Source organism: Ammospiza caudacuta, chromosome 1 (assembly GCF_027887145.1).
Source record: "Ammospiza caudacuta isolate bAmmCau1 chromosome 1, bAmmCau1.pri, whole genome shotgun sequence".
Lineage (NCBI taxonomy): Eukaryota > Metazoa > Chordata > Aves > Passeriformes > Passerellidae > Ammospiza > Ammospiza caudacuta.
In genome coordinates, this window is record NC_080593.1 from 132,818,226 (window position 1) to 132,839,611 (window position 21,386).

At 41.7% G+C, this 21,386-nt stretch overlaps 1 protein-coding gene across 1 annotated transcript in view; it reads right to left on the reverse strand.

The window, feature by feature from the left end:
• Nucleotides 1-21,386, reverse strand: part of SDC2 (syndecan 2) — a 59,704-nt gene that overhangs the window by 12,152 nt on the left and 26,166 nt on the right. The gene's annotated exons all lie outside the window — the stretch shown is intronic.

Below are 21,386 nucleotides of genomic sequence, written 5' to 3' on the forward strand. Positions count from 1 at the left end.
CCTAAATAACAAAATGCTATACCAAAATTCATATATTCAGTATCTCATATAAGCACTCAATTCTGCTGCTCTGTGTCCCAAATTTTTCCAATTTACTTATTACTGCATGGCATTGACTGCCCCTTTTACTCCACCCACATTCACTGTAACTTTCCTGAACTAGTACCAAACTGTGAATGGGGTAACTCCTGTATGCAAAGACTCATATCTGACTTTACAAGGTAACTTCTTCCTCAGAGATCCTCCCCAGAGGTCTAAAATTATTGTTAAAAGACATCTGTGATTTCCTTTCACGATTTTTTTCTGGCAACAGATTCCTGTTTAAAGCTTCTTCACGGCAGAACACTGCTCTTCAGTTTCATCTACAATAAAAAATTAATCTTTATGAGAATCAGAAAGGCCATGCTGATTATTAATGTATTTCAGAGTAAAAGATCTTTGCATGGGGGAGGGATACTTAACACTTTTCTGAACAGCTCTGAACTAAAACAGTGTTACCCCTGTAGATCTCCTCTACAGAGGAAAGGAAATCCCACTTGATTCTTGGTCAAAGTCTACTCCTCCTATGGCCATCTTAGGTGGGGGATATATAGGAGGGGCAAACAGTGCCCTGTTATTAAGACAAGCTTACAAAAACCTGCTCTGATTCTGCTGCTGTTAGTTCACATGGTCTGCCTGGAACTGGCTGCACTCCAAAGCAGAAATTCAAGATGATGTCTGGTCACTGTCAAACAATTTAATTCCTTTAAAAGATGTCTCCAAGGGAAGTCATGAAGTACCTTAGTAGGTGTATAGGTGGTATTGTAATTAAGACACAGCTGAGGCTGTTTCCGTATAGGAAAACAACTCCCCGTCCCAGGACAAATATCCTGCTCTTGATCCAGCTGCCACAATGGACCAAACCACTTCACCCTATTTTGCTTTCAGACACAATCATGGTACAAAACAGATCACTCCTCAATATCAGGCAGGAAAAAACAAAACTGTTTTAAAAGGACATGCAGGCGGTTGGCTGTGAGTATAGAAAAGGCATACAACATTCAAAAGGTATCAGAGGCAGTGAATGTTACCCAATGCTAAGTTGGGAAAAAAAAATATAATATCTACATGCAGGAATTTCCCAGCAATGGAAGTTGCTCTTGGTAAGAGGTGAGACACAGCCTGAGTTTACAAAAGTAAGGTAGTCTTCATGAAAACAGAAGCATCACCAGCCATGCCCAGAATTTTTAGCGTTCAGTAAAAATATGAACTTATCAATAAATTTATTCCCTAGACCATTTCCAACTTCTCTCTGTACCAGAAGCAAACTGTATCAAGAGGATTCAAAATATAAACACCAACTTCTCCTTCCCCACTCAAAACAACCAACCTGCTTTCTTGCTCTTTCCAGCCTCAGAGAACCCAGAAAAAACAGAAATGACTCGTGACAGTTCTTCTAACAACTCAGTTTCTGTAAGACAGATGAGCAGCTAACCCAACCCAGCCCAAGCTGCAAGTGCCTGGTCAGCCAGGCTCCCCACCATCATATTCACTCCCTTTCTTTCAATGAATTATGTCTCTTTGGCTGCCAAGAGCTTTCATTTCTCACTATGCTGAGATGTTCTCAGGATTTAAACCAGCTGAACAGAGGAACAGAAATGGAAGAGAACTCTGGGCAGCTTTCAGCAGGAATTTGAGTATCTGTTGTATTTTATTCTGAGGATACAAAGAATGCAATGTGAAACATTATTTAATATCTAGTACTGTGGATGGCACAACTCCGTCAGAAGGAGCAGACTATTGCCCACAGTCTTACAGAACCAGCACAATATTTACTACAGGGAGAAATACACGGTACAGTGAATTGCAAGTGCATTCAGATCAGCCATCTAGCTCCACTTGAGGAAGATGCTTTGCAGCCTCTCTGACGAGAGCCCCTTGCCTCAGTTCAGCCTGTTTCAGTACAAATTATTCTTGTCTGGTGCAACTTAGGCAGGATGCAAGCATACTCTCAAATCAAAGGCAAAAGAGGCATATTCTAGCTTAAAAATCTACAAGCATCTGCACAGAAAAATGCATTCACTGCACTGTCTTTGCAAGCTGGCTAATAGACTCGGGGTAGAAGCACCCCCTCTACACCCACAGCTTGCACCTTTTATCCCAGTTGCTCAGAAACACACAGATGCCTTAGGCCACTTGGAATGAAAACTGCCTTAAGGCTCAGAATAAAAAGAAAAGCCCAACAGTTAACAAAAAACCCACAGCCATTAAAAGAATTCAGTGAAGATTAAGCATAGAAAAATGAGAGAAAAATAGTGAAAATAAAAGAATACCTTATGATGTTTAAGTCAGTACCAAGCACTGAAGACATGCTTTACAATTCACCGGTAAAATATGTTAAAATAAACTTTATTTAGTATTTGCTCTAGAAATGTTTTCTCACTTGTCAGCTGGGAATCCATGGGGGTCCATGGATTACTTCCAGGATGTTCACAAAAGACAAGTAGGAAAAACAAATCTGTTGTCAGTAGGCTTGGACACAGAAAGGTCTGTACTAGCATTTCAATATATTTGGGAGGAAAATTTTTAAAGGTTAGCAAATTCTCGTTCCATAAAACTATTTTCAGGTATTATGAAGACCAAATATTTCAGTGACTATTTCCTGTGGCTAACAATTGAAATGAGAGCACTCATGTCACTTTTATGTAACAGCCTTATTTTCAGACCTATTAAAACGGCAGAACACCAGGCAAGGATGTCTCTGCTATTAGCCCTTTAATCTGGCCCTGAAGCCACAAAACTGCTTGTTACCTTTTGACAGACATTGCGTTCTCGTCTATCATTGTTATCCCACTTACATTTTTATTCCAAGAATATAATGCTACAAAATCCTGTGACCTAAATACTTCACATGCTACATGCCAATGATCACGGATTCCTGCCTGGTTATTGGCTACATTGGCATAAATCTAAATCTCATGGAAATAGCATAGATTAGCACCCATTTAGTACTAGATAAAATATATTTCCATACCAATAATAAATTGAATTTGAAATCTCAATGTCTTTATGTTACTTTATTTTACATTTACAGTAAATTTTGTTTCAATAAACTGGGATCATGCAGGATATATTAAAAAAAAAACCAAACTCCAAACTCCTCATTTTGACACTGAGAGAGGAAACAAAGCAAAAACCCCTTTTTCCTGTCTCATAATCTCATAAAAGCTATAAATCATTCATCAAAATTACAATGACAAAAAATTTATAACAATTATCAGACAACAGGAGATTTGGGAATGGATAGCATATTTTGTTTGAAAAAATACAAAGTGCCTTGTTGCCATAGCCATTCCCTTTTGCAGTGCTGCTCTTACTGTCAGTCCTCCCATTCCATGGGGGTGTTTAGGAGTAAGACATTAAAGACTTTTATGCCATATGGATGAAGCCAAGAAAGCTGGTGTGAGCAGCATTGAAGGAGTAATGTCTACCATGGCTGTCATGGCTGTTTAAACTCAGACACTGGAGCAACGAGTAGATGACATGTGGAAGGAAACACTTTATTATTTACAACTCAAATTTTTGTTCTCGGTCTTTGGGTATATGCATGGGACAGAGAATTTGAGGTTTGCAGCTGTGTTACTAACAATACTTTACCTCCCTTTTTCCCCAGATGGAATTCTTTTAGATATAACCCGTTTAGTACACAGAGAACCAGAGACTAATATTTTAAAAGTGGTGTTGTATTACAAATTTCTAAGCCAGAAGTCTTTGAAAACTTGCAAGCATTACAGCTGTTGATTAGGCAGAGTTCTTCCATGTAAGAAAAAGAAAACAGATTTTTCTCTTGTACTAACACACAGTTCAGTTTCATACATGCCTGTATAAAAGCATGCTCAGCTGGTGAGTCTGAGTTCCCTAAAGTGCTGTACACTACATGTTTGGAAAGCTAACCATATGAATGCATGCATCTAAGGCCTGAGAGTCATTGCAGAGGTTCCCACTGAAGGCTGGAGAAAAGGCAGTCGTGTGAAGAAGCTCTATTTCCCTCTAGGCTTCCTGCAAAAGGAACTATCATCTGCCATGCAACAGGATTTAGTCCTAACAGACCTCAGCACTGCTGACCTTGCAGCTAGCAGGTGTGTTCCTATCATTGTCTGCCAATTCTTTGCTTTCCTTCATCATACTAGGAAAGGTGAAACTGTCCCATCAAGAGTTTGTTAACCTTGTCCAGGAATGAGAGGCATGATTTAAAAAAAGTACAAACCTTCAAAATCAGATTTCCACCTCAAAACATCATGTTTTCTTGGAGAAGCATACCAACCAGATCAGCATCCACTTTCCACTTCTCACTGTATTACTGGTTCTCAGAGATGAGCCTCTCCTGGCTCCCTCAGTCTGCAATTTCCTATGCTGCCCACATGTATCCAGCTACAAACATGTAATTTCGATGAAGGATTTTATGTTACAAGGTACGTTTACCACTAATTGTTTTTGTACAGATGTCTGCCTTCTCTTTCACTGATATGTCCTATGGTTGGCCACAGCAGAAAGGAGAGAAGTAAACCCCATTTCCTTCCAAGGTGACATTGACCACTTTTAAGGACTCACAGGACAAAATCTTCCCAGCAAACCCCACCTGAGGTGCACTGTGACAACCACAGTGGAGCCTTCAGTGGAAGTGCTGGTGGGATTGTATGGTTGTGGGATTTTCTGGGAAGATACTAATAGTTGGTGACATCCTATAAGCACAACACTCTAAGGATTCTCAACTTTCTTCCTTGGAGGAACCATCCTGATTGCACAACGCTGGTATTAGTGGAACAGGTACTGGCTGCAGGAGACCTGCCCTGCACCACAGTCTGGGTCATTGTGATCACAGCCAAAATATTATTTCCATAACGACAGGCCACAGACTGAATTTTCCAAGTTTGAGAGCAAGGGTTTTATACAAAAGACAATTATCTGTATTGTTGATTTCCTCAAAATTATTCTGACAGTTACCATCTCCCAATTTTACCTCGAAATGGCTTTAAATCCTTGACAATCCTTGTGCCTATCTGCACTCCCAGTGTGAAACCTTGCAATGGCAACTACCTGGATTTGCAAAAGCCAGCCCCTCCTCCACTGCTGCCTTTGGCCAGTTAAATAACAAGCCTTGACTGCCCTGACTCATTCTGGAGAGCTCATTTCCACAGGTATTTTTATAATCTTAGAGGACATTTGCTGTCCTTCCTCAGGTTAGAGTGGAAGAGCAAACTGGCTTTGCATGGGTTTCCCTACCAGGGCAGTGTTTGCCCCTGGCGATGGTGTTGGTGCCCATAGTGGCACTATCATCCTGCATGGTGCACAGCAGGATGGCTGGAGCACCTGCCAGAAAGATTATTCACGCTCCTTGTACCTCATGTGTAACTTCCTGATCCTGCACAAAACTATAGCCTTAGGCCTCCAATCTCTCATGACAGATAACGAAAGGGTTTGAACGTTCGTGGCTGTTGAGGAAAGAAAGAAAGCCCAAAATAAACACAAGTACTGCAAACTACTTCTACTACTGCTAGTGCTCAACAATACAGAAGTCTACCAGAAGAGCTGATTTACAGAGATTGCCTCATGTCAGAGCCAAGAGTCTAAATATGCTGGCTTTTAGGATGCACACAATCTGTTATGCCAGACTAATTACCAAAACAGAGGCGTGTTTGACAGGGATGGCATTAATAAAACAAGTCTTGCTGGTGTCAGGAATTTCAGCAGTCTATGCCATGGCTCACAGTGAAAAAACCACACCACATCCAGGGAGAAACCAACAGGCCACCAGCACATCAGCTACTGTTCACTTACGGTCATGCACCGAAGAAATTACAGTGCTGCAGTTGATAGGTTTGAGTTCACACTCTTCAGGAAGCCACAGAAACTCATGTGCCTGTTTTCTAACTGTCATCTGTGCCTTCAGAAATATTCCCTACTGTGCAATTACATGCCGTATGGCACACTGTGTGGTAACAGAACTTAAAATGGCAACAGGAAATCTTGTTTAACCGTAAATGTTTTTCCTCCCATTATATAGACTCACCAAACTGTGCAGTGAGTCTTTGGCCTGCTTACAGATTTGGAGCTGAAGCCTGTTCTATCCTTAGGAGAAAGATAAATCTTCTCTGAAGTTCTGGACTGTTTGTGATGCATTCCAAAGGGAAAAGCCTCTCTTTCCATTTATTTTCATGGCATCTGATTTCCAGCTGTGTATCATTTATCTACTAGATGCACAACGAGACCAAACTTTAGTCCTTACCCAAAAATTGTCTTGCCCATGGTGGGACAGAGGTTGCTGTATGAAGATGCAGGAGGGAGATGAGCAAGATTAGCAGCAAGAGCTTTTTGTCCTTACTGGAGTACCAACAGCATGTGATGAAGGACACATCAAACTTCCTCCATGGTCTACACATCAGTTGCCCTACAGCCTGCCTAGGCTGTAAATTAGGCTTAAGCTCATAAGGAGTGTTAAAGGACTCCTAGCTGAAAGAGACCATAGTTACACCACTCCAAAGATATATTCATCATCTACCCTGAGAAAGCTACCTGTACCTTCATTTAGTTATAATAACTTTCTGCAAAAATTAGCCTTCACCTCTGTGGATCTTTGCCACCACTATAGTACACTGAAGAGCAGTTCTGCATAGGTTACAGGTTAGGACCAACAGACCTTCCTAATTCTATAACCACATAAAACTTACTCCAACTTCAAAATGGTGACTTAAAAATTATGGAGGGGCCCACCAAATCTGATGTCAACTATGTCAAACAGTACTGCTGTGCTGTTTATGTGATCCCCCAGCTTGATGTTCTCTAACTTCACACCATATCGTCTTTTCCTGTACGTGAAACCCAGAAATGAACACTGCAGTTATCTCCTTCACCTTGAAAACTTCAAGACTGCTTAACAGTCAGTTACAGTACATATGAATTCTGTTTCCCATGTATCAGAGTTTCTCGGGGTATCCCCAAATTACAAGATTCAAAGCCCTTCCAAGATTTCATGCCAAGCCATCAATTGGTGCAAAGAAGAGTTTATTCTTCAACTCTGCCTCTGACGTAGGCACAGGGAATACAACAGGGAAACTATTTTAAAGGGGCTGCAGCTGGATCAGCTTCCAAAGAGCTACTCCAGACTGAAATATTAAAGGGCAATATACAGGCGAAACAGCATCAGAAGCCAGCAATGTGCATCACAGATTGATTAATCTCAATTAGCACAGCAATTTCCTGCACATTTTCCAAGAAGCATCCATTGGTTTCCCTAAAAATAGGATCAAAATCACCATGCAAATTGTTGTCACAGCTCAAAATGCTAATCAGTTTTTTAAGGACACATCAGCCCATGTGCAGACAGGTTAAATTTAAGGCACAGCTAAGACTGAGAAGCTAAACGCACTCCTTTGACAATGGTGAATGCAGAGGTCAGCCTGTCTTTGAATCACCAGTCACAAGTCTGACAGTAACAGCAGAAGCAGGTAGTTTTTGGTGTAGAGGTCATAACTGCAAGTACCTGCCCCAGCCAGTGCTTTTAAGTCTAATGCACACTGGCTCTTCCACACACACCTCCTCTCTCCTTTCATGCTTTACTGATCCTTTTTGCTAATCAATCAGAAGAACTAACACTTACATTTTCCTCCCTCCTCTTGAGAGTGTGGATGAATGATTAAAGCTGCCAGGGTAACCTCTTTGGCATGCATGCCAATAACTCCCCACCTAATAGCCTTTCCTCTGCCTCACAGCCCTGGCCCACTGGTGATTACTGCAATCCCTTCAAGTGGTCAAATTGCAGGGCAGACCCCATGGAAACCTATTTGGAGTTGTTCTAGTTCATACCAAAGAATAATGTTTTTAATACAGATTGTTCTTTTTAAAGCTCTACAAAAGCAGCTGTAATCAATCGTAGTGGAGCACTGCAAACCTCCACCAGGTTTCAGAAGCCCCATATTGATTCCTTTCCAGTCCACAGATTTCAGCAAAATAATATGAGGAACTGAGAGTCAACCTGTAATCACTTAAATTAAGATCTCTTTGCCATTGGTAGCAGGAATTGGCAATAAACTGTCTCACTCAGTTACATTCCTTCTGCATAAATAGGACAGCTACATATAAAACAACTATATTATTATGGTTTAAATAATCAGCAATTAAATACTGCTAGCACATGTTATGCACAGCAACTGAAATTTGTCTGAGATGAGGAAGAATCAGACTTCACAGTTCAAGGAGTGAGCATTTCCAGTTCTGTAATGCATAATCTTACCCACTGAGCAACAAGCTCTGTGACTACCTCAGTGGACACTCCTGTTTGTCACCTGCAGCCACCAGCACTTCTGGTGACATCCCACCAAAGCTGCCTACAAGCAGAAAAATTACTACTGGTAGATCTACAATCTGCTTGATCTTTCTAAAATTGTGTGCAGTTGTAGAAATTAGCTGCAGGAACTTCCCTCCCGCCCACAACCTATTTCAGAAGGTTAACTCCACTAAATTAAGAGAAATCCTGGATTCTCTAGAACAGAGAGGAATGCTGGTGGTAGCACATTTATATCCCAGGCTCACCAGATTCTTAGTTAAGGTAGGTAGAGCTCAAATAAGCTCTAAGTATGCTTACATGGAACACCTTTGTACCAGGTGTCTCAGTTTCACTGCAACAGAATATGTAGACTGGGCACTCAACACAAGAACAATTAATCACTCTTTAAACAAATATAAAAAACCACCCAAATCATCATCTTCATATAACTTCAGGTGCTAGTAGAAAAGATAATCTGCTCAAAATGGGACTGTATAATGATGCAAAATGCAAACTGAACTGCGGATCAATGTAAATTTTGCATTAGCCAGAACATGCTGGATATGCTGACTTCTTTCTCCAGTCCAGGAAAACAATCACTTTATTTATTCAGATAACTACTTCCAGCTTGTTTGGTGGTGTCTGGAAGCACAGAGGTAGAGGATTAGCTTGTCCTAGGTCAAAAGCACTAGTAAATTCAAAACTTGGTTAAATTAGGCCACAGTCTCTGCTGCCAGATGGATAAAAGGTATCACTGCTACTCTTCCCACACCAAGAGCAAACACAGACAGCGTGGAGACACCAGGTACATCCGTGTGAGATACCTCTTTGTATTCCAGATCCCCAAACAGAAAGACAACAAAGATGATTTTATTGCTATTTCCTGGTGTCAACTCATCTTGCTGGTTTCCAAGATTAAATTGTTGGATTCTGCACTCTGATCCCATCTTACTTAACTGAATTTTTGCTACAAAGGCTTGGTTTTCATATCCTCTTTGATGCCTACAAAGATAAGAAATGAGTTTCCTTCACACAGGATAAAACATCATTCTAATAACTTCCACTATAAAGCAGTTGAGTGAAATCAGAGATGGGGTGGCTTGTACGAGCTATGTGGCTTCAGAAGCAGTCTTCTGTCTGGTATGGTGCCCTTCAGGCACGATTCCCCTCCTTCCACCAGCAGGGAGAAGGAACTGGTGCAGCACTGACACAAGCCCACCTGGCTCCCCAGGCAAAGGCAGCAGACGGGTTGTGCTGGGGGGCACACAGCCTCCTGCCAGCAGCTCCAGACAAATCCCTGGCCAGCTGGGGCTGAGGCAAGAAGGAAGGATTGTCTCTCCTACCCTCCCTCTGCCTTTGACTTCCCAGCCGGCTCCCTGCATCAGACTGCACAAGGGAACCATGGGGACAATTTCTTCTGAAGACATACACAGCCCTGAGCTGTGTTCAGAAACTAGATGGATATACTGAGCAGAACCATTAAAAGATAATTTCTGTAATAACTGTATAGTTAGGAATGTCTCCCCACACGGCTGCCCATACCACCTACACAGCAAGACAAAGCAAGGCAGAGCCAAGGTGAGGCAGTCTGCTGGGACCCTCCACACTGCACTTCCACACTGCAACAATTAACAAGCATTCTTATTCCTGAGAGGAACCAGCAAACGTGTCTGTTCTTAAAAACCCCCACAAATGTATAAGGACATGGAGAGCATCAGGCTGAAACTACACTGTAGAAGGTACACTAAAATAAAAGGGCTATTCCACAAGCAGTGGAAGGGCTGACACCAGATTCCCAACAGGTTCCTCTTTCCTCTTTTTTTCCCTTGTGCTACTGCCTCCCTATGAATTGTGCACATGGCAGAACACGGACTAAAAAAATCTGAAGATACAGGAATTTCTCAAAACTAAAGATTCAACTGGAATTACATAAGGGACCATTTCAAACAGCACGCAATTGTTTTGGTTTAAAGCATGGTTAAGAAAGATGATGATTTAATTGAAGTTTTATTAATAACAATCTCTCAGAGTTCTCATAAGCAACTATTTTTAATAGAACTGAAATAAGCTTCATATTGATTACCTTCAGCCAATGTTTTAAAAATAATGCTGTATAAAATGAGCAAAGAATTGATACATTTGTAATGAAGGTAAGGATAAATTACACTGTCTTTGACAAATCTACTTCCCTTGCTTCAATGGAAAGCAAGCCAAGTAAATTGTTTGACAGGATTTTAAACGGTCATAGATCTGACTGAAGAGTAAAATACAACAAAGACTCTTTAACGGTATTAAGTATCTTCTAACAAAGAAGAATTCTATCTATCTTTCTTTCTAGCATTCATACTTTAAATCAGAGTTCTGCTGAAGGGAACAAAGATTTCTGTATTTCTATAGCCCAATCTCAAATCTTCATATATCTGTCCCCGCACCATCAATACAAGGTTAGCACCACTCTACAATCTTTATTGCCTTATCAACAGTCTACAGCTTTTAAAAATCTATATGCCTACAAAACCTCTGGGAGCTGTTGCACATTGAGGATTTCACAGCATTATTGACCTGGGCAGCCTCTTTATCCTCAGTAAGTTATTTTAAGCAACTTTCTGCCAGCAAGCAAGTCTCTTTGTTAGGCTTTGTCTGTACGATTGCTAAAGCACTGCTTACAATACAGCACAAAACAGGGAGCAACAAAGCAGAAACCAGAATGAGGTCTGTCAAATTCTCTTTTTATTTCTTTTTTCCCTCCACTTTCCTGTTATGCTTCTAATACCCTACAGATCACTGCCCTGCTGCCAGGAATTCTTTCCTGCACCTGAGCCACATCCTAAAGGGGGCAATGTGAATGCACAACAGGCAAGACAGACTGAATCCATGTGGTTTTGGGACCATACTCTCTAACTTGCACACTTTCTTTTGCCTTTTTGTATGTATATCTATATATATATATATATATATATATATATATATACACAGTGGAGAAACAGAACATGGCAAGTGTATTTACCTCCCGAGTAAGAAAATACATCAGCTGGCTGGGGTGGGTGATGAAGAGAACAATAAAGAGAGGTAAATTTCTCATACTTGGAACTCAAATCCTGAACACTCTGCTCAATTCTTAAATCTCTTATCAGATAAAGGTCTCCAGCCTGTGGATCAGATTTCTTTGGCATGGTAGGAAAAGCAAATCTCAACCTGATACATATCAGCATACATCAAAAAGCAATCTCTCGGTGTTCTGCAGGCTCGTGCCTGGAGGTATCCACAGAGAAGGCCAGTGCTAGCACAGCACTCTTCCTTGGATGTAACTTATCAACAGCCACAGCTGAGCAGCCACATCCATGCTGCTTGGGGATCCTGTTTGAGGGAGCAGCTCTTGCTTGTACTTCTACTCTGAAGCTTCGTATCTTGAAAGCTTGTGTGCCCAGTGACCCATACTATCCCCTGGTGTCATCAGGACTACTAGGACCTAGGTTGTTTTAATCCAAGGGCACATCATAAAATTTACTAAACTGACAGCCCACACAGGCACAGAGAAGATTTAGATTTGATACCAATTTCTGTATCACACTTGATGACAGACTCCCAGCTGAGGACCAAGATACACTATGGAAGCTGCCCAGGGAGAAGGGTAAAAGAAAGATATTTAAACTTTAATCCACAAAGTCTTTGCTAGTGGTTTTTTGTTTCTGGGTATTAAATCAACTTTCCAATTTCCTTGTTAAACCTGTACCTTGTGGAGAGAATGGAAAGAATGGATGTTTTATAAGTTATAAATTCTATAATGCTTTCAAGTCCCATAAAAACAGCTTTTAACCAATGTCCTATGGAAGTACCTAATTCAGCACTGACATCTTTCTGCTACTTAACATGGTTAAAGGTTGGCAAAAATAGCAGACAAAATGAGTAAGTAACCTGTCAATCCTGTGTTATTCTAGATAAAGTGCAGATGTATTCCAATTATCTGCACCTTATTTCCAACAGTTCTGCTTCAAAAATACAGCACATAATCTGCTCCATATAGCTGTCAATCAAATGGACAAATTCCCTTCAGTTTTCATTGCAGGTATGTCTAAAGCAATTGCACTTTGCAAGGATATCCCAAGATTAATAACAAAACTTTAATTCAAATCACGCAAATTCTCTGCAAGCAATAAAAAAGGTAGCTACGCTGATGGCATTAGAAAGCTTCTTAGCTCCTGTTTCTGTTTGCTTCAGGAAAAGGGTCACTCAGCACTTAGAAATGGAACACAGAAAAAGGGGTTTCATCAGTCTAAGTGTTATAGATGTCAGCCGCTTAACAGACCTGACCTTGCACCAACCTGCTCACCTCCCTGGATTCTATGAGCTTAAAAAAAAATCCAAGGACAAAGAGGGAAGGTGTAAAAACTCTGCTTAGGGAGACCATATAGCAAGACATTCAGACCGCTCCAAGACAATGCAGAATAGTTTAGCAACATTACTAGCACAAACTTGCAGGTGTACATCTAAGAATACAGAGGTCAAGAACTGCATTCCAAATGACAGCAATGCAACACAAAGTAACCTTTAAACAGAAGCATCTATACAGCTAGAAGTATAGAATGCTCATGTAATGTTATTTTAGTAGAAAACGTACAGAACTGATCAAGAATAAACCTCTCCTCAAAGGGCAGGGCAAGAAGTGTGTAAATCAGGTTTGCTCATAAACATACATGTGCAAATTAGATCAAGAAGTTATCAATAAATACAATTCTCCAAACAACACAAATGGAAGCAGCTTTTTATGGCAAGTCGAGGAGGAAGAACATAAGGAGGCAATTGCAACATGTTACATCATCGAAGGCAGCATTTGATTATTTGCTTTGACAAGACAAAGGATCAAAAAAACACTTCCCTATGTCTTTCTCAGGGACAACAACTGAAGGAGGGCAGATGATGACTGCAGCATTTGAGAACCGAGAAGGTGGAGATAATTTCTGCTGAAAATTAAAGTCATGTCACTTCATTCTACTTCATAATGACATCATAAACAAGGACCGCTAGGCAGAGGAACAGAATACCTACTGTCATTTGATAAAGGAGAGGCATCAACCCATTTCATTCAAGAAACGCGAGTCTGTACTGGACACATCCCACATAAAGTAATGATACTTGTCCAGTGAAATATATAACTGCACTTCGCTTGCAGGAAAAATTGTCTTATCAAGACATGCTGACACCTCCTGAGTTAGCTGTGCTGAAACTGCTCACCTCACAGCCTGACAGAGCATGGCCCCCTCTGGAGACCAAAGCCCCAGCCCAGCTCCTGACAGGGACCGTCCTTCCTCCACTAATTACATGTGCACACACACAGGCCCACACAGCAATCCCCTGGGAAGCCTCTCGTGGGCTGGGAGAGCCGATTAGTACTGGCTTACAGCTCAGATGTGTGCAACTGAAAGGCTTAACAAGCCTCCACTTCATTCTTTTTAAGTTAGTTTGAAGGGGGGAAAATGAATGGTTATGAAGAACATCACCAAAAAAAATTACATAAAACACAGCACAAAGCAGTGGGATAATGCCTCAGGTCTCACTTTCTGGAATGAGGTCTGTGTCAGAAGCATTGCTGCCTCCCAGAAAGGCAGAACTTGCTCTTTATTTTCTCCCCAAACACCATGTCCTTCATGAGGTGGTCTATAATTTTAAAAAGAAAGACTAAGCCATGTTCTGCAGGTCTAATATTATCAAAATCTGCTTTGGAGGTCACTCCCTTTCCTATGGCAGACCGTGGGGCAGAAATGAGAGGAAAAGGTCCATCCCACCTGACCCCTGCCCACAGTGCCAGCAGCTACGGGCCACAGCACAGTAACACCACTGCTTCTCACAGCACCATCTCAGCAGCCACCAGATTCAGGCAGGCAGCAAACAGCACTGGGAGCCAAAGGCATCCCTTTGGGCAAGCTGCAGCCTGCTTTTACAGAAAATTTCAGCAGCATTTTCTTCATTACTTTCCCAGCAGGGCCAGTTTGAAGTGGCACAACATTTGCATTCAGAGAGAAAATCCTCATTTTGTCATCAGAAAGCCGTGGAGGGATTTCCAGCAAGCTATCTTCAGGCACATGCCCACTGGACACTAATTGGCCCCACTTGCATTGTGACAGCTCCAGTGCAAGCCTAGCAAGGCTCTGGCCAGCCACTGGGATTTGTTTTTTTGAAACCCCATTTGGTGAGGATGGGAGAGGGCTGTGTTGTTCCCCTCTCTGTGTTCACTACTCTCGGTGCCACATTTCAGAGGTAACACAAAATGAAAAGCAGTTAGGTTGGGAGCAGCCAAAATCAGTCCTTTAGCACTTGCTGAAAGAAAGGATAAAAGTGGCACTTAAAGATCCCACCACAAAACTTCAATATATACAGACCACATACAGAGGGAGGGCTACAACAGTACTGCTTTTTTTTTGGTCTGTTCTCTTTTAAAATCAATACATAAGATTTAATTTAGAATACCTCACCCCACTGCTCTATCTTAAAATATCTTAGGAAACTAACTTAATATCCACTATTGATGTATAAACGAAATATACAGTATCCTATATATCTTGTGATATGCCATTATCAATTTATAATCAGCCCTATCATCTATAAATTTAAGTTCATGTCACTGAAAGAGTTGCTAAAAGGAGCGAGCTTCTCCCTGACTTTCAAGCCTCCTCCACTGAATCACACAGCTGAAGGTTCCATTTTATTGGAGAAGGCTGTCATTCACGACATTATGCAGCACCGAAGGAGCCAAACAGATTAAATGGACATCTGCATTTCCAATCTGCTATAAAAGTGGTTTAATACCAAGCAGTGTTTAAACAGTAAAACTGTCTGCAATTTCTGCTCTATAATCTGTGAGTAATCAATCAGTCTCAATGCTGAGCTTCCATTACTGTTTCTCTGCAAGTAGATGGAAAAATTTCCAGGGCACATATTTCTTATTTATACCCCAGCACTAAAGAGGAATTAAACACAGATTCAGTCTGCATTCACAGTGATCCTGGCACATGTCAAGTCTCAGGCTTGTATTTTCAAAGCAAAGCACAGAAAGTACCGTAAAACATCCAGTTATGGCAGCTATTTGGCATTTTACATCCCCTCTGAATGCACCATTGCAATAAATACCCTGAGGACTTGCCAAAACAAAACAGAGTAACCCATCAGAGCCCTCATCCTCCTACTCTGTGAAACTTCAGTACCTCAGAAGAGAGGTGCTCAGAGAAAGGACAGGATGCAGCTGTGGTCCCATGACATCAATGGAGTCTGGCTGCTTCCAGCTTGGGAAGCCATCCCAAACAACAGCATCAAACTCAACATCTCTCTCAGACTTGTTGCTTGATGCTGTAATGACTGTGGGATTAAGACTGTGGTGCAGGGGATTCAAATGCTTACTTCTTTTAACAATACAATCTGTGTTGACAAATTTTGCTTATCATGTAAGTGTCCCTTGCTCTAGGGAGCTACACAGACACTATGCAGATCAGCTATGCAGAAAAGCTATGCAAATCAGCAGCCGACCTCCTTGCTCAAGAAAACTGAAGGTGTTTCTATTTAAGCAGGGGAAGACCAAGAAGGAGACATGGGCACTCTGACCCAGGTTGGAGTGAGGCCAGAGCTAAAGACAGGTGGTTCCCAGGGGCTCAGTGTACCTTGTGACAGGGTCACACCTGGATTACACTGCTGCCTCAGCTGGACATGAGCAGGCCCAGGCCAGCCCTCTTATGCAAGAGATGGCTTCCAGAGTGAATTAATGCTCAGCCTTTCCACCTTCCTTAATTCTGTTGTGCACAGGTTGTTGCAGAATTCTTTCTGACATGGTATATAAGCATGACTAACATCACCACCTGTTCACCCCTCTGATACCAAAAAGGTGACACCTTCACCCTGCCCCAATGCCAGGCTTCATGTGACAGAGACCCTTGCTTTTACCGAAGTGGTCATAGAGGTTGTCCCACAAACACACTAGGTTAGACCACTCAGTTCAGTGTGGCAAAAGTGAAACAGTTCTCCCTCACAGGGATATCACTGGTTGAATTCACATGTCTCCGCTGACAACTATGTTAAAAGCACCCCCTGCCCGATGTATTCATTCATCAATAAATTCTGAATGTTTAGCAAGTGCCCAGCATGGTGGGCTGGACCAGGAGCTCCGAAGATGGGCACTGCTCCTCACTCAGCCCTGCTGTTGCCTGCAGTCACCAAACCTCAATGGTGTCTCCTACATGGGATGGGGGTTTCAGCCAGCCTCATGGGAAGTTCCACAGCCTGAAACATAACATAAGCCTTGGATGAAACCTTAAGTATTTTTCCAGTGTTATCTGCATCTACTCCTACTCACTGTGTCCCTCTGCTTGGCACAGGGAGACAGAGGATCAAAGCAAGTCCTTGAAGAGTCACATACACATGCCCTTCCCTCTCAATACCCATGTACAATTAGGTTTAATCACTACAGATAGAGTTCACTTGAAATTCTGAATTCACTGGCCTCGTGCTGGTTCATCCAGTTCAGAGCTTTGGCACTCTCAGATGAGACTGAGGAGGCGGAGAGACAAAGTCACTCTGTATTTCAAGCACCTAATTTTACATCTATGCAGAGTAGCTAAATTTAGGACCAAAAGGTCCTAACACATCAATGGAGAAAGGCATACTCCAGCAGGGTGCTCACAGTCCTGACTTTATGTTTGAATTCAGACTCCTCAGCTAACAGTTGAAGAGTCTTTCCAACACATGGTAAGCAAGGCAGTCAAACTCTGACTGAAACAGCATGTATGACATCAGGTTCCAGTAGGTCTGAATGAGTTTTGGAATAATGGTAGAGAGGCACATTACAAAACCAGCATATTATCTGCATCTTCCAAGGGAACAATTACTGTGACAGCAGCACATTTGCAAGACTCTGAAAAAACCTCAGTACCTCAGAGCTGCCATGAGATGTGCTGAAGGAAAACCCAAACCCCATGACTTGGGGCTCCAGACACATACTTGTGCAGCTGATGGCTTCAATAAGAGACCTCTGTTCATTTGCAATGACACGGTATAACCCAACCAAGTAGGTGACTTGTCCCTGGGCTGGAACAGCAAGTACTCATTTCTCTGGACAGTTTATAGGGAAGGGGAAAAATAGCAACCACAGCATAATTCCTGACTGCAGAGCTCTTTCAGCTAGAAGCAGCTGTGTTTCTCTGGCCACGTACAACAGCAGCTATTCCAGCTATATAAGCTCCTGGATGTCACTGTCATGAAACTAAATGTGCAGACTTGGCTGTATAGAAAACCAATTTTGCTGGATAATTAGCACAGCATTATGTGCCAAAAAAACTTCTTCCAGGTAAACTTTTTACCTTTCCCACTGCTTCTTATAGTCACTTGTTGATGGATATGAAAATTACGTTGTTCCACACTTGGAGAACTATAACTCTCCTCCAGTTCTTAATTTTACCCTGTTCAGTCATGAAATCAATATTAACACAGATCCCTTCTAAATGCCATCCAGCATGTAGAGGAGAATGCATGCTGAAAATAATGCTTTAGAAATAAGATTTTTCATGTGCCATTTGGAGGAAAGGAAACCAAAGGAGTAGCTGCTGCTCTGTGATACAGTCACTGAGATCCTCAAGACACAACTATTCAGACTTGTGCCATCCCAGAAGGATGCAATGGTTTGTAAAACCTGCAGACTGTGTATTTTACTGTACTGTCTCATGCACAATGAGAATGAAGTATACTCTACTAAGGCTTAAAATTAAACATCCTGTATCTGTCATGCCATGGGACAGAAACCAGACAAACCAGTTCAAAATTCACAGTTCTCTTCTATGTAAAAGAGCCTTGTGTACCTATCAATTACAGCATAGCAGGAAAGTTGACCTAAAGCCAACCTCTAAAAGGGAGTTGTGACTGTGTTAAAAAGTGCTTGAAGTTTCTTGTAATTATGCACACCTATTCTACATGCAGACAATAAGAACTTACTCCCTCTGTGTAAGACAGCACTCCAGTTCCTATTCCTGTGCCACCTTCTTCACTTTTGACCCAGGCTATTGATAAATGCCCACACACTACAAAAACCCCCTAAGGACACCTGTAAACAAAGCACTTACAAACAATGGTGTCCTGGTCAGCACAGATGAAATTACCTTACAGCAGCTTAGAAAACCTTCCAAAAGGGACAAACAGTCCTAATGTAATAGGAGGCTGTGGGAACAAACAAGGCAAGAACAAAACAAGACAATTATACAAAAGCAACTTCCCAACAAAGGTCTGGGAGGCAATTACAGGATACTGGTGTGCTTCCTGGCCCCAAGGTGAAGTACCATTGCTGCTCATCAGCAACAGGGAAAAAGGAGAAGAGAAAAAGCATAAACAAGCACAGAGAATTTAAAATCCATTCCTAGAGAGCCCAAATTGCCCACAGGGCCAGGTTTGAAGTGGGGCATTCAGCTTCAGACCTGAAGTGGGGCATTCAGATTCTACCTACCTTAAGGCAGGTATTGGTATTGAGCTCCATGCCCAAAATCCTATTTTAATCACTGGAAATCTTGTAGCTGTGGCCAGGGGAGTCCTGTTGAGCTTCCTAAACACAGACACCTAGCACAGCTTGAGATGCCTCAGGCACACTGCCCTGTTCCCAGTTCCTGCCCCAGATGGACAAGTGCATCCTGCAGGTCCCATCACACCTTCCAGGACTCGACCGTGCAAACCTCCCAGTGCCAGAAGCTATCTCAAGTGTCACAAAAAGGTTAAGATTATTTGTCTTCTGTGTCCCATACTGGGAGGGCTGGGTTGGCAGGCAGGAGGAGGAGGCTGTCTCTGAACTGGGGACTGGTCTGTGGCATACGAGACAGAAGACCTTGAATGAAGTTGTGCAGATGTCTGAAACACTTCTGCAATGCTCAGCTTTGCAACATAAACAAAGTTCAGCTTATTACCGTTCAGGGGCAGGACCCCTGCACTGTAAGGCAACCTTTGGAGAGCCAAATCCCCACCTGCTCCTCCTCACAGCAGCAGACATCAGCCTAAACTTCTGCATCCCATGAACGCAAGATGATTACACAAGGATACAAGACCTATGCTTGGATTTTTTTTCCCTATCATGGTGGTTTTTTAAACTAAAAATGCCAGAAGGTGTGGAAACAAAAAGTTTCCAAACCTTCAAAGGTAATTTAATTGACTTTTTGCTTCAATAAGTGAAAAGAACACTAATGTCTTTGTAACACAAATCTATTAGACAATTTCTTTAACAAGTAGAAAACCAAGAAACCAAATCTTCTCCTTCCTCCCCACAACTTTGATTTGCCTAAACTGGTTATCCTTGCTTCTGTGAGAATCTGCAAGAGAACCCTGAGAATCTGCAATAGCTCCTGCACCAGTGAAGGGACATGTCTGGGCTCTCCTAATGTACCTTTTCTAGAGATCACTAAGGACCCTTCATCCCCAACACATCCGTGTCAGAGGCTGTGGGAGTGCAGGCTGCTGCATCAGCCACAGCTTCTTGCAGAAGAACAGTCCTCCTCCCCTTTGCCATAAGGAAAAATATGTTAGGAAGGACTCGAAGGCTGCAATCCCAAACTGGATCTTATATAAAATGAGCAGCTGAAGACAGCACAGTGAACCATTACCAGTTGCTGTATTAAAACACAGGTACATCTTCTACTTCCAGAGTTTCCCATTGTATAGATCATCAGCCATACTTACACAGACATCAGCAAAAAATCTTGGTGAACATCTCATTCTTTCTTCAAGGCCAGAAAGACAGGTCCAGGCAGAATTTGCCCAGACTGTTACTGATCTCTCTGTCTTGGCTGGATTAAGCCAGAAACTGGCCAGACAGGGGAGTTGATAGTAGCTCTCCCTTCCTCATCAAGGTGGTGATGAAAGCTCCAAATAAGGCTTCCAAAATAAATCCTACTACATTTTTAGGGTGTAGGCACACCCCAAAACCACAGAAACCAACAAGAGGGCTTTTGTTCTCTTGACTGAAGTCCAAACATTTCAGAGCACTCCACTAAAGACAACCAGAAAGGCTACCTATTTCCTTCTTTCCCAGGCTCTCAGAAACACTAGCAATGGTATTTTTCTTCAACCATAAATCAGGCTGTCTACTAACACACTGCAGCATGGTATGTAGAATTTCGTTTGTACAGGCAGTCAAAAAAAAAAAAAAAAGAAAAGAAAAATACTGTATACCAGTATACCATACCTCATTCACTTATATTAAAAAACAGGCATTTTGCTTTATTCCAATAATTCCAAAGGGGATAAAAAGACAATTTTAGATTAAAAAAAAAAAACAACAAAAACCTGTATCCACATATACATACAAAAGAAACACATTCAAAACCCCATTCACAAAGTCCAGTCATCACCAGAAAAGGACAAGTCTCAGATTTTAATTCCTTTATAAGCTTGAATTCTGTGATTAAATTAAACATATGAGCAATTAACTTTTGTGTAAGTATCATATAAGCTTCACTGCATATACAATTAGGAAGCCTGGACAGCTTCCTACAGAACAGCCATTCCCACAGGGGCTTTTAATTTCTTTTCAATACAAGTACTTCTTGTGATGAACAAAAAACAATACACAAACTCCTCACAACAGCCTGAGGATCACAGCACAGGGAAAGGAACAGAGGAATTTTTTTAATCTTTATTAAGAAATTTAGAAAGCTTGCTATACTCGTAAATTTCTTTGATTTTCCCATGAAGTGTGGTTGCTCAATAACAGTCCCAGGTATGTAAGCAAGCTGCTTGCTCTATGTTCTGTCCTTTATAGGCAGAAAACAAATTCCAAGTTTCAACTTGCTCAATGAACTCTATCACCTGGGCCTAAATTTTCTCCTGTGTAAAGCAAGACACCATCTAAATGTTTCTACTGTTTTCAAATACACAGGCAAGATTTGCTTGTTTGTGTCTTCCTGATATTGCCTTGAACCAGCAACATTAAATCAAATGTCTCTTGCTTAAGGGAAGGAATAAGCATTACTTTCAAAATTGATCCAGCATAAGTACTACACATAAATTTAGACTTAGTTATTTGGGGTAACTTTCTTAAACAGCAAACTCTTAAGGCTGCTTCTGCCAACAG